The following is a 16,343-nucleotide window of genomic DNA, read 5'->3' on the forward strand; positions in this document are numbered from 1 at the left end:
GTGACACTGGTTGATAATAACATACAAGCTTCAGGAGTACATCTTTTCACTACGACATCTTTATACTCTGTTGTGTGCTCACCACCTGAAGAAAAACACGGAAGCCTTCATGAATTTGTGTGTCATCTTTGTGCAGGGGCCATGCTAATCTTCCCTGTATCATTCTGATTTTGTGCCGCCGACGCGAGCACCACACAGCTTTTCACACTGTGTTTCCATCATCGGGAAGGTCTTTCTGTTTTCCTGCCTGCTTCATTTCCTAGCTCACATCCTTCTGAGCGCTGTGCTGAGTGAGGCAGGGTGTGTGCAAAAGAAGTTAAGACAAATGTATGGAGACTGGAAGGGAAGACTCAGTGTTGTTGGGGTTTAAATTCTCCCCAAACTGGTCTGTATTCCATGCAATCTCAGTCAACTCCCAAATGGCTTTTGTGAAGGGATTAATAAGGTCACTCAGAAACTTATATGAAAATGCAAAGCACCTAAAACAGCCAAAATGATTTTGAAAAAGAGGAACAAATCTGCAGACACAGTGCTATCTGCTCTGACGTCCGACTGCAAGACTACAGCATTGAAGCTAGAGTGTTGGGCATAAGGATGGGCATATGGGTCATCAGGGCGGACACCCGGGTCATCAGGGCGGACATATGGGTCATCAGGGTGGACACACGCATCATCAGGACAGACATACCAGTCATCAGGGCGGACACCCGGGTCATCAGGGCGGACATACCAGTCATCAGGGTGGACACACGGGTCGTCAGGGTGGACACACGCGTCATCAGGACAGACATACCAGTCATCAGGGTGGACACACGGGTCGTCAGGGTGGACATATAGATCAATGTAAAAGAAATAAATAGAGGGTTCAGAAATAAACCCACACATGCAGTCTATTGAGTTTTACAAAGTCGTCAAGGTAATTTCATGGGGAGAGGATTGTCTCCCCAAGGGGGCATGTAGGAAGAGAGCATTGTCTAAATGCTGCTGGAACAACCTGACATCCACATAGAAAAAACAAACTTCAACCCATATTTCCAACCATATTCATGCATTGATTCTATTTATCATTTATGAAATGGAGCTAATACCTAAACACAAGAGCCAACACAACAAAACTTCTAGAAACAAATGTAGGAGACAATATTTATGACTTTGGGCGAGGGGAAGAGATTCCTTAGGACTCAAAAAACATTAACTCTAAGAGGAAAAAATACAAATTAGACTTTATCAGAATTAAAACCTTCTGCTCTTAGAAAGATACTTTAAAAAAATAAATTGCATTCCAAGGTCAGGAGAAAATATTTGCATATATTTAAATAAGCACTTGTGTCTGGACTATGTAAATAGTGCATATAATTTCATAAAAAGAAGACAAACAGCCTGTAATAAATGAGCTAGAGATTGGAATAAACACGTCACCAAATTCAGGTGGCTATGAGCCCATGAAAAGATATTCAGCATCTTTAGTTATTAAGAAAGTGTAAATTAAAACTGCAATGAAACACCAGTGCACACCTACTAAGAAAATGACTGTAAGCAAAGACGGATAGTTCTCAGTCCCAGTGAGGACGTGGAGCCGGAAGCCCACATGCTGTTGGTGCAGGTGCAAATGGCACGGCCACTGAGAAGAATTGGGCAGCTTCTTATCGAGTTAAACACACTCTCACCACGTGACCCAGCAATCCCACTCCTAGGGTTTTACTCGAGAAATGAAAACAGACTGGTAAGCACATGTTCACAGCAGCTTTACTCACAAATCTGTGCATCCACACAACAGAACAGTGCTCAGTAATGTACAGGGACACACAGCAAATGGATAGATGGCAAAGCATTCAACTAAGTTAAAGAGGGAAGATGAGGAAGAAACTTCATACACACTGCATGATTCCATTTATATGACATTCTGGAAAATGCAGTATGTGTAGCAGAAATCAAATTGGTGATTGCCCAGGTTGGGGGGGGGCAGACGGAGGGCTCTTACTGCAGGACGGTGACAGGGACCTCTTTGGGGAGGGTCTCTGTGTTGATTGTAGCGGTGGTTACATGACTGCACATGTTTGTCCAAACTCAGAAAACTGTATACTTAAAACTCATGAATTTTATGTTACAAATAATACCTTAAAAAGCTCATTTAAAAGACACTTTCCACAAAGAAAAACTCCAGATTGAGATGCTGTCACGGGTTAATTTTCCCAAACGTTCAAGGACAAGATAATATCAATCTTCCAGAACCTCCTTCAGAGGACAGGAAAAAATGAAGACTTCCTAATTCTTTTTAAGAAGGTAGCATAATCTTGATTTAAAAAAAAATGGATAAGGGAATAGGGGAGATTCAAGATGGTGGAGTAGATAAACACTGTGCCTGCTTCCTTCCATGAACAAATTAAAATTACAACTAAATTATAGAACAATCAACCTGGAGAACCATCTGAAATCTGGTTGAACAGAAGTTTTATAACTAAGGATTTAAAGAAGCCACATTGAGACTGATAGAAAGAGTGGAGACACAGAACCCCAAACCTCCATGTGGTGGGTGAGAACCAGAAGGGATATCTTGGCCACAGAGGTTCCCCCCAGAGGAGCAAGGGACCCCAGCCCCACACCAGCCTCCCCAGCCCAGAGTACTGGTGCCAGGAAGAGGAACCCCCACAACAAATGGCTGTGAAAAACAGTGGCAATTCCAACCATCCAGGTGGGACAGAGGCTGCGGGAATCCCAGGTGTCCTCTTAAAGGGCCCTCACACAGACTCCCTCATTCCCAGGCACTCACCTTGGATTCCAGCGGAGGGACAGTAACTCGGAAATGGGGGGGCGGTGTCAGAGCGATGTCTGGAGGACAGTCAGCATTTTCCCTGTGAGGAGTGTCCTCCCAGCAGCCAGCAGATAGCTGCCATCTTTCTTGTTTTGAGCCCTCCCCCTACGCTTACGTCCAAATCTGAATCTGATTGGCTTGGTGAGCTCCTCAGTTTCACCTTGTTGACTCACTGAGACCCCATCCCACCCAACAAGATGAACCCAAACAGGCTCACACCTAGACACATTATAATTAAAATGTGAAAGGTTAAAGACAGAGGATCCTAAAAGCAGCAAGAGAAAGGCAACTAGTAACTTATAAAGGAGCTCCCATAAGATTGTCGGCTGATTTCTCAACAGAAACTTTGCAGGCCAGAAGGGATTGGTACAAAATATTAAACATGACGAAAAGCAAGTACCTACAACCAAGATTACTCTACCCAGCAAGGCTATCATTTAAAAATCGAAGGACAGATGAAGAGCTTCCCAGACAAGAAAAAGCCCAAGGAGTTCATCATCACCAAACCCGTATGACAAGGAATATTAGAGAGACCTCTTTAAGGGGGGGAGACAAAAATTATGAATAACAAAATGGCAATAGCTACATATCTATCAAGAGCTACTTTTAATGTAAATGGATTAAATGCTCCAATCAAAAGACATAGGAGGGCTGAATAGATAAGAAAACAAGACCCTTACATATGCTGTCTACAAGGGACTCACTTCAGATTGAAAGACACACACAGATGGAGTGTAAAGGGATTTTTCCATTTCATTAAAATGGAAAAAAAAAATAAACAGCTGGGGTAGCAATACTTATACCATACAAAATAGACTTTAAAACAAAGGCTATAACAAGAGACAAAGGACCTAGCAATCCCACTTCAGGGTATTTATCTGAAGAAACCCAAAATGCTACTTCAAGGGGATGTGTGCATCCATATGTTTTTACAGCACTGTTTACAATGGCCAAGATGTGGAGGCAGCCTGGGTGTCGGTCAATGGAAGAATGGATAAAGAGGAGGTGGTACATATATACAACGGAATATTGCTTGGCCAGGGAAGGCAATGGGTTCTTGCCATCTGCACGGGCACGGATGGACCTGGAGGGAATTGTGCTGAGTGAAGTATGTCAGAGAAAGACAGATGCAATGTGATTTCACTTATATGTGGAATCTAAAGAACTAAATAAATAAACAAAACAAACTCATAGATACAGAGAACATTTTGATGGTTGCCAGATGGGAGGGGGGTTGGGGGATGAGTGAAAAGGGGAAGGGATTAAGAAGTACAAATTGGTTGTTACAAAGTAGTCATGGGGATGTAGGGTACAGCATAAGGAATATTGTCAATAATATTGTAACTACTATGTATGGTGTCAGATGGGTACTAGATTTATTGGGGTGATAGATGGGCGGGGGTTGGGGGCAGGGTGAAAAAGGTGAGGGGATTAAGAAGAACAACCTGGTAGTTACAAAATATTCATGGGGATGTAGGGTACAGCATAAAGAATATTGTCAGTAATATTGTAACCATGTATGGTGTCAGATGGGTACTAGATTTATTGGGGTGATAGATAGGAAGGGGTTAGGTGTAAAAGATGAAGGGATTAAGAAGAACAAGCTGGTAGTTACAAAATAGTCATGGGGATGTAAAGTAAAGCATAGGGAATATAGTTAATAATATGGTGATAACTGTATAATGCCAGGTGGGTACTAGACTAGTCAGGGGGATCATTTCTTTTTTTTTTTTTTTTTTTTTAGAATAGTTTTATTTTATTTTATTATTATTATTTTTTAAGATTTTATTGGGGAAGGGGAACAGGACTTTATTGGGGAACAGTATGTACTTCTAGGACTTTTTTCCAAGTCAAGTTGTTGTCCTTTCAATCTTAGTTGTGGAGGGTGCCGTTCAGCTTCAAGTTGTCCTTTCAGTCTTAGTTGTGGAGGGTGCAGCTCAGCTCCAGGTCCAGTTGCCATTATTAGTTGCACGGGGCGCAGCCCACCATCCCTTGCGGTACTCGAGGAATTGAACTGGCAACCTTGTGGTTGAGAGGACGCGCTCCAACCCACTGAGCCATCCGGGAAGCAGCTCAGCTCAAGGTGCCGTGTTCAATGTTCTTAGTTGCAGGGGGCGCTGCCCACCATCTCTTGGTTGAGGAGTTGAACCAGCAACCTTGTGTTTGAGAGCCCACTGGCCCATGTGGGAATCGAACCGGCAGCCTTCGGAGTTAGGAGCATGGAGCTCTAACCGCCTGAGCCACCGGGCCGGCCCAGGGGGATCATTTCTTAAAGTATACAAATGTCTAGCCACTGTGCTGTACACCTGAAATTAATATAAAATGAACGTCAACTGTAATTGAAAATTTTAAAAAATGGGGGGAAGGTAAGAATAAGAGGTTCAAATTTCCAGGTATGAAACAAATAAGTCATGGGGATGTAATGTACAGCACGGGGAATAATCAATAGTATTGTGATAACATGGTACGGTGTCAGATGGTTGCTGGACTTATCATGGTGATCACTTCTTTAGGTGTATAAATGTTGAATAACTGTAGTGTGCACCGGGAACTAATATAGTGTTGTATGTTAGCTATATTTTAATAAAAATCTTTTTAAAATTAAAAAATGGGGGTGGGGTGGGAGATGAGGGTAAGGGGGATAAAATATATGGTGATGGAAGGAGAACTGACACTGGGTGGTGAACACACAATGGGATTTATAGATGATGTAATACAGAATTGTACACCTGAAACCTACGTAATTTTACTAACAATTGTCACCCCAATAAGTTTTTTAAAAATTTAAAAATGGATAAGGTATTATAGGAAGTGAAAATTCCAGGGCAATCTCCCATGAAAATGTACCCTAAAAATAATATCAAAAAATCACCAGTGGCCAACAAAAAGGAAAACATACTGTATATATTTCCATATATGCAGAAAATCACTTGATAAGTTCAACACAGTTTATGATAACTCTTGCAGCAAACTAGGAATAGAAGAGAGACCTTTCTAAGGTGATAAGGAGTACCTATAAAACAGGCTATAACGTGCATCTTCTTTAAGGTGAACTATTGAACACGTCCCCATTATCACCACTTCTATTCACTCTGTGCTGGAAAAAGAAACAAGTGGGCCTTTCAGTAAAATATGAAGTCAACCTCTGGTCACTGAACGTGCTTGATTTTTAGTTTAGACAGTCTAATATGATTCGCAGAGCAAATACTGAAATGAATGCATGAATTTAGAAAGGTCACATGTTATAAGATCAGTATAGAAAACCCAACTGTATTTCTATATACACGCAACAATAAATTTAGAATCTTAAAAATCTGAAAAGAACCCCGCTGAATTCTGGGCTGTCCCAGGTTAATTTCAGCTGTCTATATCCAAACCCATTTACTCTTTCTAGCAAGAAAAGGAATGCAGATCACCAGGGAAAGGCACTGGAACCCCACCTTTCTCGTGACCTCAGTACACATAGGAGATGAAGACACCACGTGTTGTTACCTTTCCGGAGAGAAACAAAACGGCAAACCTCTGGCAAAGCTGTCTCTGGACCTGAGCCACCTGCTGTGCAGAGTGGCTGTCCCTGGAGAGACAGGAAAGTGGGGAAATGACAGCCCGAGAGTGATGGACATGGGCAAAAGCCACCCTCAGAAAGAGAAGGTCTGGCGCCTGGTGTGGGACGCGGGCACCTGGACTGACAGCTGGTGGTCAGAGGACTGGCTACCGGCGACACTTGAGAGTGTGTAGGGACGCAGAGGGCAGCTGGAACTGCATCCCTTCTTGGGGAGTTGACCCATAGGAGGGGTATACCCTTTGAGACTTGGGGGTAAAAGGAAAGAAGGAAACAGGAAGGGGAAATTAAGTGCTGCAGAACAAAAGAATCATCGTTTCAGAAGGCACCACCCACCCCTCCCACCACCACCAGACCACAGGCGACACAAGCTTACTGACGCTGCACTTCACTGTGCAGCCAAAAGAGGGCGACCTTGGCAGCGGGGATCCTGCGAGCCCGCACACCCACGGTCCGCACACGACTGCCGGGGAGGAGACGCTGTAAGGAGAAAAATAAAAACAAGAACCAAGTCCCAGAAAACCAATTATGAGGCAGAATAAATCTGTAATACCTGAATTAAAACAGTTGAAGATCTGAAAAAACACCTTAATCAGAAATGCAGAACCTCAAAACAAAAACAGGCAATAAAAAGGAAGATAGGAAATAAGAACTGAGTAAATTAAGGGAAGAAATGGAAGATAAATGGAAAGACCAGCTTACCGTGTTTCCCGAAAATAAGACCGGGTCTTATATTAATTTTTGCTCCAATAGATGCATTAGGGCTTATGTTCAGGGGATGTCATCCTGAAAAATCATGCTAGGGCTTACTTTCGGGGAAACACAGTAGAAATAAAGACTGACTTAGAACGTTCCAAAGGAGCATACATTTGAAATTGCAATAGGAGGTTTTGAAGTAATTCAAAAAACAACCCAAAGAACAAAAATGATCTAACTCCACCCTGAAAGACCTCATCTCATTCCTAGGGATGGAGGGTGGCCTGGAGTCCTGGTCAACTTGACCTCTGTGGGCCAACCTCTGACCTCTCTGTTTCCAGCACCCCAGAGGGTCACACCCTGGGGCAGCTACTGGAAGCCAGGCCTCCCTGACCCAGGCCCGCTGGGGAAGGCCGGGCACCCTTCTCTGCTGTCGTTCTCTTCTCTTCGCAGGGTCCAGCTCAGCTCCCTCCTCCAGAGAACTCCCAGAGTGTTGTCAGTTTATCCTCTGCCTCAGGAGGGGCTGAGAGGGACTGAGTCCCTCTCCGACCTTGAGAGTCAAGCTCCCAGCAGAAAACTGATGGCAGATCCCAATCGGGGAAATTGGAAGTGAGAGCCCTGAGCGTCTTATTTGGAGAGGAGCAGGCAAGACTGGGGAAAGCGCAGACCAAGTGCAGGGGGGTGAGAGGGACACCTGGGGGAGCTGCTTGAGAAGTGGATGAAGGTGGAGGGACAGACTATCTGAAACCGAGAGTCCTGACCGAGTGGATGCTTTTAACACCAGGGCCCCAGTGCTCACTGCTGTATCCTCAGGTGTGCCCTCAGGTGAGCCTCTGTCCTCTCCCTTACATTCATCCACTCCCTGAGACAGCCAGGCTCTGCCTAATTGTCACAGGGTGTGGCTTCTAAAGACGACATCATGCCTTGAGTTGTGTTTCAGCTCCTGAGCGCTAAAGCAGAACGACCCCTAGCCACATCCTCCTGAAACCAATGGGGCAGAGGAACCGATCTGAAGCAGACCTCAAGGTCTGAAATCAGGAGTTACTGCCCTTGCCTCACTCTTGACCAATCGACAAGACCCCCGACCCGAGAGCCATTCTTCTGATTATGCAGGATTCAGCCCCCTAAACCTTCTGTCGTGAGCCATTGGGGAGGCGGGTATTTCGGAGCACGAGCTCACCCCTTCTCTGGATTGGTGCCAATCCTAATAAATGTATTCTCTTCACTGTAAACTTCGCTCGTACACTGCTTTTGAGCTGTGCTTGTGGTCAGACGAACTCTGGTTCAGGTCAGTAACATGTCCTAGGACCCTGCGGGGGGAGCCAGCGGGGTAAATACTCAACCTCCCATCTGCTTCCCCATCGCTTTGGTCACCCTGAATGTGATGACTGCTCACAGCTGTGGGGGATAAGCCAGCTCAGCTGGGTGGCTCTCCCTTGGGGTCTCCCAATGGCTGTAGTCAGATGGTGGCAGCAGCCTTCTCCACATCTATGTCCCTCGCCATGGTTACCAGCATCCACCAGCCCCGCTCTCTGCGCCCCACCACCCGACAGTGGGTTTCTTATGCCTCCTCACTAGAGGCGCCTATCTCTCCACTTCACTTGACACTGAGTGCAACTAGGGGGGCTCAGGAAGAAACTAATAAGGTGACAGTTTAGGGAGATGTGAGAGAGGAGTAAAGCGTCTTCATGTTACAAAGAGCCATCATTAGGACATTGCACAGACATGAAACATCTGACCAGTGCGGCCCTGAGCACAGCTGAGAAGCCCCATTCACAGCTGGCCCGCTGGCATTGCCCCCTCATGTCTGAATGTCCACTGTGGGGTGACTTGCAGGGCACTTAGGTGTTGTTTGCAGGCTTGGGCCCTGGCCAGAGCTGCCACATCTTTCCTGGGTCTCCAGCTCTGCCCTCCTCCTCCCCACTTATCAGGTGGCATCCATCCCACCTGGACCCACGGCCACTTAGCAGACTCTCCATCCTCTTGTAAAACAAAAACATAACTTCCATGGCTGAAAGCCTTTTCGAAAGACAGGGTTTACTGGGCCAGCGAGAAAGACAGCACCAGGTTGGGGCAATGAGTCTAAACCCAGCCGCACGCCAGGGGAACGGCAGCATGTCTGCCCTCGTAGAGTCCACGGGCTTTTTGGTACCTCAAGGAGGGGAGCAAGACGAAGTCGTCTAGAAGGAATGTACTACAAGGGGTACGGATGAAGGGGTGGGAGGTGGAGCGGGGCCAGCTCTGGGACTGGCCAGAGTCCCTGAAGATGGACTGTGGACAAGGTCTGGGAAGTTCCAGTGTGAACAAGAGGGGGAGGCTGCAGGCGCTTCCCTTAGGCGCTTCCCTTAGGTAAGCACAGACATCCGGCGGAAGTGGATTCAAAGCCCTAGCTTAGGAATGAGAACCACACTAAAGAATGTGAGCTGTCTTTTGTTGATTTTGCCTGTTAACTGATTAATCCCTTCTTGCCTCTTCCTTCCACCCTCTGGCCCCTGTAACTTAATTTAGGGCATCTCAGAATTTTCTCCTTGTCACTCTCAAAGCCACGAGGCTCTTGCTTGGGTGGGAAGAGCTGTTTGGAGGGCTTTCTTCTCCTACTCCACTCCCAGCCCTGGCACCCCACCCCCACCCCGCCCACCCGCCGCCAAAGGTCCAATTCTGAGTCTCTCACACGGGGAGCTCCTCTCCAGGGACAAAGCCATTTTCTCAAGTGGGGGCATCCAGGGCTTTGTTCCCTCTTCCCAGATAGTGCTCTCCCCTTCTGTCAGCACCTCGGAGAGGGTTCATAGTCATCCCAGCCCACCCTGTGTGGCCCATCCTGGCCTACCTCCTGGGTGTTCTGCTCTTTCTGAGAAGCAGAGTTTGAGAGTGGGGTGCACATAGATGGGGGTCCTTGAAAGGACAGTGATGGGATATGGAGTAGACAGAACAGAACAGGCTGGGCCTCGTCAAGGGAGCTCCCCTTTCCCCACACACACCCTGTACATGGGGCCCCACTCCCGGCCCCCAGCTTGTCCATCCCTGAGCAGGAGGAGTCTGGCCCAGAGCCTCAGTGACCAGACGCCTCTGCGCTGCCCTCCCGGGCAGGCTCTGCACAGCGTCCTGCTGGCTGTGGGCCCTGCTTTTCTCGGATACGGAGTACACAGGAAACTGAAACTCAGGTTCCCTGAGTCCACACTCCTCCCCCATGAGTCAGTATGAAAAATGTCATCCCCCAGAGAACACCATTTCCTCCCCGCACCCCTCCCCTCCCTCTTCCCTGCAAGAACCTGAGCCTCTCAGATACACTAGGAGAGACGGGGAGCCCAGCTCCTGTAGGCGGGGCAAATCCCAGGGGCGTCAGCCTCTCAGCTCCAGCCCAATGTGAGGATGAAGGAGAGGGTCTTCATCCACGTATTACACATGTAGCAAGTTTCCTTTAAAAAAAAAAAAAGGGTAACTGGACGGATGAACAGATTGGGATGGATAGTCCGTGGAGCGGCAGGAGCCAAGTCAGCGTAGGAGGTGCCAGCTCAGGAGAGGGGGAGGGGCCGAAAGGGAATGGAGCTAATTCGTCCAGGGCTTTCTAGGCGGTGAGGGGAGCAGAATTTGTCACCCCAAATATGCCTCTTATTTTAGCCTGATTAATTTTAAGAAACAGCAGACAGGAGAAGCTCTGAGTGGAGGTTACACATTTGTAACAGATATTTACATTTTTAAGGGAAATCTCCATTTGTAACGGTGCCTCCCTCTCTGATCTCTAAAAACTCTGATCGATGGAAAAGCTCTAGACTTAAACCTGCATAACAACCACAGGATCTTGCTGTGCTTTTCCTGAAAACCTCCCATAACTGAACCCCCCACCCCCACACACATCTTTTCTCTTTAGCTGGAGATGCTGGTAAAGGTGGTGGTTGGGCCATTTTGGGGAGTAACTCAGTTCTTCTGGGTCTCTCCCACGTGTGGACGGAACAGGGGCCACAGGTTAAACCTACAAACTTAGAAGACTGAAAGTAACCATATAGGATGGTGTGAACATAAAAATTCCTAACTAAGGCGGGCCATGGCTGGAAGTCACATCTTTATAGTCTGTAGCTTCCTTGACAAAGGTCAATCTCTATCTCAAGCGGGCCTGTCTATTGTCTTTGCATCTAGTAAAAAAGCCAACTAACTAGTGTCCTGTACTCACCTATGTACAATAAGTACCTGTCTCTCTAATTTACTTTTGTCCAATCTCAGAGATTCCCCCCCACCCCCGCCCTTTGCTTTCTCCCACCCCCTTAATCGACTACCAGTGGATTTTAGGTAACCCTCCTCCTTAGATTCTATGTATAAAATAAGCTTAAAACTGCCATTTTGCAGAGCATTTTCTCACTCTGTTGAGATTTTGCTTCCCAGCAATTTTCATCAGTTTGGCTCAAAAAAGGTCTTATAAGCTTTCTCTTAGGCTGGATGTTTTTTCAGCAACACATGTATATAGGGAGGTATCCATGTTATTAAACATCTGTTGGTTTTTCTCCTGTTACTCTGTCTTTTATCACGGGGGAAAAGGGGTGGTGTCAGCCAAGAACCTAGAAGGGCAGAGGGACAATTATTTTCCTCCCCCACAGGGGTCTTTGTCCTGTCCCTGACCTTGGTGGTTCTGGAGGTCCTCAGGAGGGCAGGTGTGGAGGACTGGCTGGGGGCTCACCCTCAGTGTGGCCTGGGTCATCCTGTCCTCCCCTGGCCTCAGTCTCCCCTTCTGCTGAGTGGCCCCCCCTCGGTGGCCACACAAGGACCACAGCTCTCACCAGGCCCTGGGGTGAGGAGGGCTAGGGCCCAGAGGACTACTGGGAACCCAAATCTTGAGATCACCATCCCACTAGCAAGGGAGTGGGGAGATCTGCATGGAAGGCAGCATGGAAAGTGGACAATGCTTAGCCCTGTAGAGCCCTGGGGAGTGCCAGGACAGGACATGCTGGATCTCCACCCTTACAAGCACAGGGAGGAGACTCCTGGACAGGGTCCCACCCACTGTCCCAACAGGAGCATGGGGGAGGTTGGGTTGAAGTCCCTCCCTCTCCAATATTTGCAGTCCTGGGAGGGGGGCTTGTGAGACTGACTGAAGGGAGCCTCACCAGAATGGAGCCAGGAGGCCTGAAGGGAGCTCTCACATAGTGTCATTCGAGATCAACTACAGACCTCACAGGAAGAGGCATGCCTTGCATCACCTCGGACCCACCCAAGCTGAGAATGCACGACTAATTCTTCTCAAAGAACATATTTTTTACTATAAGAACTCTTAGCTTTTCTTTCTTTCTTTGGAACACCACAGGTATTGCCGAGTTGTAGTTCCAAAATGCAAATCCTAAAACCCTTGAATAAATCTTTATCATTTATTTCTAGCCAAAGACTCTTTGATTCATGCTCAGTGGACAGTAGCCACTACACTTGGAACTCCCAGTTTCCTCCAATGGACATTTTATTCATAACAGTTCCTCCTAACTCCCCTTTTTTCTCTGTAAAGTAACGTTCGCCTCCTTTGTTCTCCAGACTTGCCTATGGGTTCACCACAGCTTACATGTCCCAAATTGCAATCAATTCCTCTGTATTCCTGAGTAAATCCATTTTGCCGGTAACATCACTAGCTGTTTTGTTTTTTTTTAGGTCAACAGGCTGTATATTAACAGGAGAAATGCAGGCCTGCAGCCCCTAGCCCCCTTCCCAGGTCTCCAGGGAAGGGCAGAGGGTCACTTGGGGGAGTCTGACCTCCACATTTCCCCAGGCCCAGAGCCTCTAAAAAGTTCCACTCTCAGTGGCTCCAGACCCCAGGCCATAAAGGTCTTGGGCCAAGTGTTGGCAGCAAACGGAGCCTGGTGAGACAAGGGAGGGTGGACAAGCATGGGTGTGTGAATGAGTTCCTGTGAGACCTCAGGATAGTGGGGGCTCTGGTTCCAGTGGGATCCTGCTCATTCCTTTAGCAGCACAGCCAGAGGCTCCAATGAGTGGCCAAGAGTCTCCACCCAAAGCCTTAATGTGGGGAGGGAGCCAGACCACCCCTATGCCTTGTTAGATGAGAGTGACTGGAACCCTCCCATCCAGCCTCTGAGCCCCTCTCCTGTCCCGTCCCCGACCCCCAGCTCTGGCCTGGAGCGCTATCAGTGTCACAAGTCCTGGACACTGGCCTGTGATCCATGTTCTCTCCTGTTGTCACTGGGACTGTCAACGTGGAACCCAGAGTGTGTGTGGGTACATGAGTGGTAGATGGGGCACTCCCATGGGCAGATTCCCAGGGGTTCTGCCTTGAGCCCCCCAACCTAGTGAAAGCTGGGCCTGGGAGCAGAGCTCAGGGACCCCTCTGATCCCAGACTCAGATGGGCTCTGGGGTAGGTGGCTGCTCTTCTCTGGCTGCCTCAGTTTCCCCCCAGCTTACGGGCTACCTGGCGGAGGCGTCCTGAGGCTGGGGGTGGGCAGCATAGGTGAGGGCAGAGGGGCAGAAGGGGAGTGGTCCTGGGGTGGGGATGAGAGGGTCTGAGGGGGCCCTCAGCACTGGTGTCTTCAGAGCGCTCAGGAAGGAGGCCAGGTATGTCAGAAGGGGAGGGCTGTTCCTGTCGAACATTAAAGAAGGTTCCAGGAGACCCTCCCTGTACAACAGCAGGACAGACAGGCTGACTGGGAGACTAAAAGCTGAATGACTGCTGTGAAAAGGACCTGAGAGGGGTGGGGTGGGGAGGGCTCTGCTCAGCCTGGGGCCACCCTCTCTGGGCCCTGCTGTGTGTCCCTGCCCAATCTGCCCCTGGTTCTTATGTTAGAGGTATAAGGGTAGATGCTACTGCACACAGCTCTCAGGGGTCTGGTCCTCCTCATGCCACACGTGGATGCCCAGAAGACAGCGGCCACACTGGCTGAATCTCCCTGTCTCAGCTGCCCCAGCTCCCCAAGCCTAGAACTGTGGGTGCCCTCTTCACTCTCACATCTCTCGCCTTGCACTTCCTGCCTGCTGCCCACATGCTAAATGCTTTCCACCCAAAGACTGCACGTATTTCATATTTCTCCAGGCGGCTGCCCTCTGGGAACCATGCCTAGTGAGGTTATTACCCCTCTGCATAAGGGGTCCCAGAAAACTCCCTGGGATGGGGCTGAGAGGGCCTGCCCGCAGTTTCCCTCTGCCGTGCTTGTGCTATGCCTGAGCCACGAGCCCCCGGATGGTCTCGGCACCGCCTCCTCCCACGGGGAGCAAGGCAGGGGAAACGGGCGGGGAACACAGGGGCAGGAGACACGGGCAGATGCTAAGGAGTAGGAGGAGGTGCGGTGCCCTCAGCAAGATGGCTCCCCGTCCCAGAGGCCAGGGTTCAGACAGACTGGAGCAGCCTGGGAGGGACGGGGCTGCTGGGGCTGCTGTGAGCCTCCCCCTCCCCCACCGGACACACACCTAAGGGCAGATGCAGGGAAATGAGGGGCGTCACCCCAACACCTGGGGGGAGAGGCGAGTGGGGCACAGCCCTAGACCAGCTTTCCTTTCCACTCCCCTCCAGCTTCGTGTCCCCACGCCCCTCTCCTCTCCGCCCCCAGGCTGCAAGAAATCGAAACTTGGAGCCCTGGGCTCCTCCTCCTCCCCTCGCCTCAGCCCCACCTAGACTCCCTGTGGCTCAGCACAGCCTCCTGCCTCCCCAGAGGGACGGCAGGAACCTGGAGCCACCCCCAGGTCAAGGCTGCTTCAGACCCCAGCCCTAGAGGGACTTTGTCCTCCAACCCAGAGCAGCAGGGCAAGTGGCTACAACCCTCTGAGCCTGTTTCCACTTCTGTAAACAAGATAAAAACCACAGCCACCTCTCAGTGTAGTTATAGGAAGAGTAATAACAGGAGTGTCCCGTGGAGTCGTAGGTGCGAGCGTGGGAGCTTAGGTATCAGCAGGAATAGCTCTCACAGGTGTCCTGCCACTGCCCCGGCCCGCGGCTCCCTTCCCAATTCCTGACCACGACTCCCATGTAGCTTCCTGTCACCCAACCCAGACACTGCCAGCCTCTCTGGGTTCACTGGTCTTGGTCCCTTCAGCAAAGTCGTATGTGGTTTATTTTGAGTGAATGCCTTTTACGTGAAGACTGTGAACACGGATGACCCCAGAATGTGTTTCTGGGGACGTTCTGATTTCTAGCCCTTTGAATTCTTTTCTTTCATTCAATGCTTGTCTGACCCATTCAAGTGAATCACATTTTCACTACCCACTGAGTCTCAACCAGGCTGCTCTGATGTGCTTCTGGATCCTTCCCCAAGACGTTGGCTGGGCCTGCGTCTCGACTTCCCCTTGTCTTCCCAGGGCAGACCCCGTTCTGTCTGCTTGTTGGGGGCTGTTCCTCCCTCTGGCTCCCTCACTGCTGGAGTTGCAGGAAGAGTAATCACAGATTATCCCCTGGAAGTGTGGACGATGACACTGCATTCACGCACCTCAGTGACCTCCCTGTTCAAAGCTCCTCACCTGTCCCTGATCTCAGGGACCCCAGATGGGCCAGAATCCTGAGCCCCCGTGGTGGCCATGGTCCCACCCCACTGGACAGTGTTCTTTGGGCGCTGGACACAGGCACATCTGAGCTTCTGGCCAGCCTGAGACAACACGGGTGGGGAGCTGAGTGGCCCTGGACCTGCCCACAATCCGGAGCAGCCTGAGGAATAAACAGGTTGACCCCCTCGCGAGCACCTGGCTTCAGTCCCTCATTGCTTCTTTTCCACCCACCAGCTCAAAGGACCCCCTTGGCTGGAACACCCTTCCCCCACAGCAGGCCCGTAGACGACTAGCCTGGTGGGCCCACGCTTCCTGGGTCCCTGCAGACCACGGTAGGCTTGCCAAGGGGAAATGGGCACTCCAGCCAGGGTCCAAGGCCTTCTCCAGGGAAGCCCCCAGCTGCCCCTCCCACAGGACCTCGGGGCAGAGGTCTTGCTCATGCACTCACTGAGCTCCTGCTTGCCCAGCTAGGTTTTCCTGTGTCCTCCTTGGCCTGACCAGCCCTGGCATCCTGACCCGAAGTCCCAGAACCCCAGGTGCCACAGCCTGTCCCCAGGGCATGCGCCTGCAGGTCCCCCACTTTCTCTCCTGCCCCAGAAGCAAGCTGACGTCCCTCCCTGCTTCCTGCCCCGCCTGCCCTGCTTAGCCTGGGGAAGGAGAACGTGGAAGACATGGGCCCCGCCTGCCCTGCTTAGCCTGGGGAAGGAGAACGTGGGAGACATGGGGTAGAGGTTCCCTTCCAGGCCTCGCAAGCAGCTGGCTGTGGACTGGGGACACCTCTCCCCCACGGTCCCCAAGTGGGCCTCAGTGAGGGG

The 16,343-nt window shown here is 49.8% G+C and overlaps 1 long non-coding RNA gene and 1 pseudogene across 1 annotated transcript; both read right to left on the reverse strand.

The window, feature by feature from the left end:
- Nucleotides 1-91: 91 nt before the first annotated feature.
- On the reverse strand, nt 92-191 carry LOC141568007 (U6 spliceosomal RNA; annotated as a pseudogene).
- Nucleotides 192-1,728: 1,537 nt separating this feature from the next.
- On the reverse strand, nt 1,729-9,705 carry LOC141567936 (uncharacterized). The gene is made up of 2 exons (XR_012490923.2): nt 5,826-9,705; nt 1,729-5,118 (listed from the first exon to the last, which is right to left on the reverse strand). It is a non-coding gene; the product is annotated as an uncharacterized LOC141567936 (long non-coding RNA).
- Between the last annotated feature and the right edge of the window lie 6,638 nt (nt 9,706-16,343).

The sequence above is a fragment of the Rhinolophus sinicus genome, chromosome 6 (assembly GCF_057876585.1).
Source record: "Rhinolophus sinicus isolate RSI-liver-muscle chromosome 6, RSI-T2T, whole genome shotgun sequence".
Lineage (NCBI taxonomy): Eukaryota > Metazoa > Chordata > Mammalia > Chiroptera > Rhinolophidae > Rhinolophus > Rhinolophus sinicus.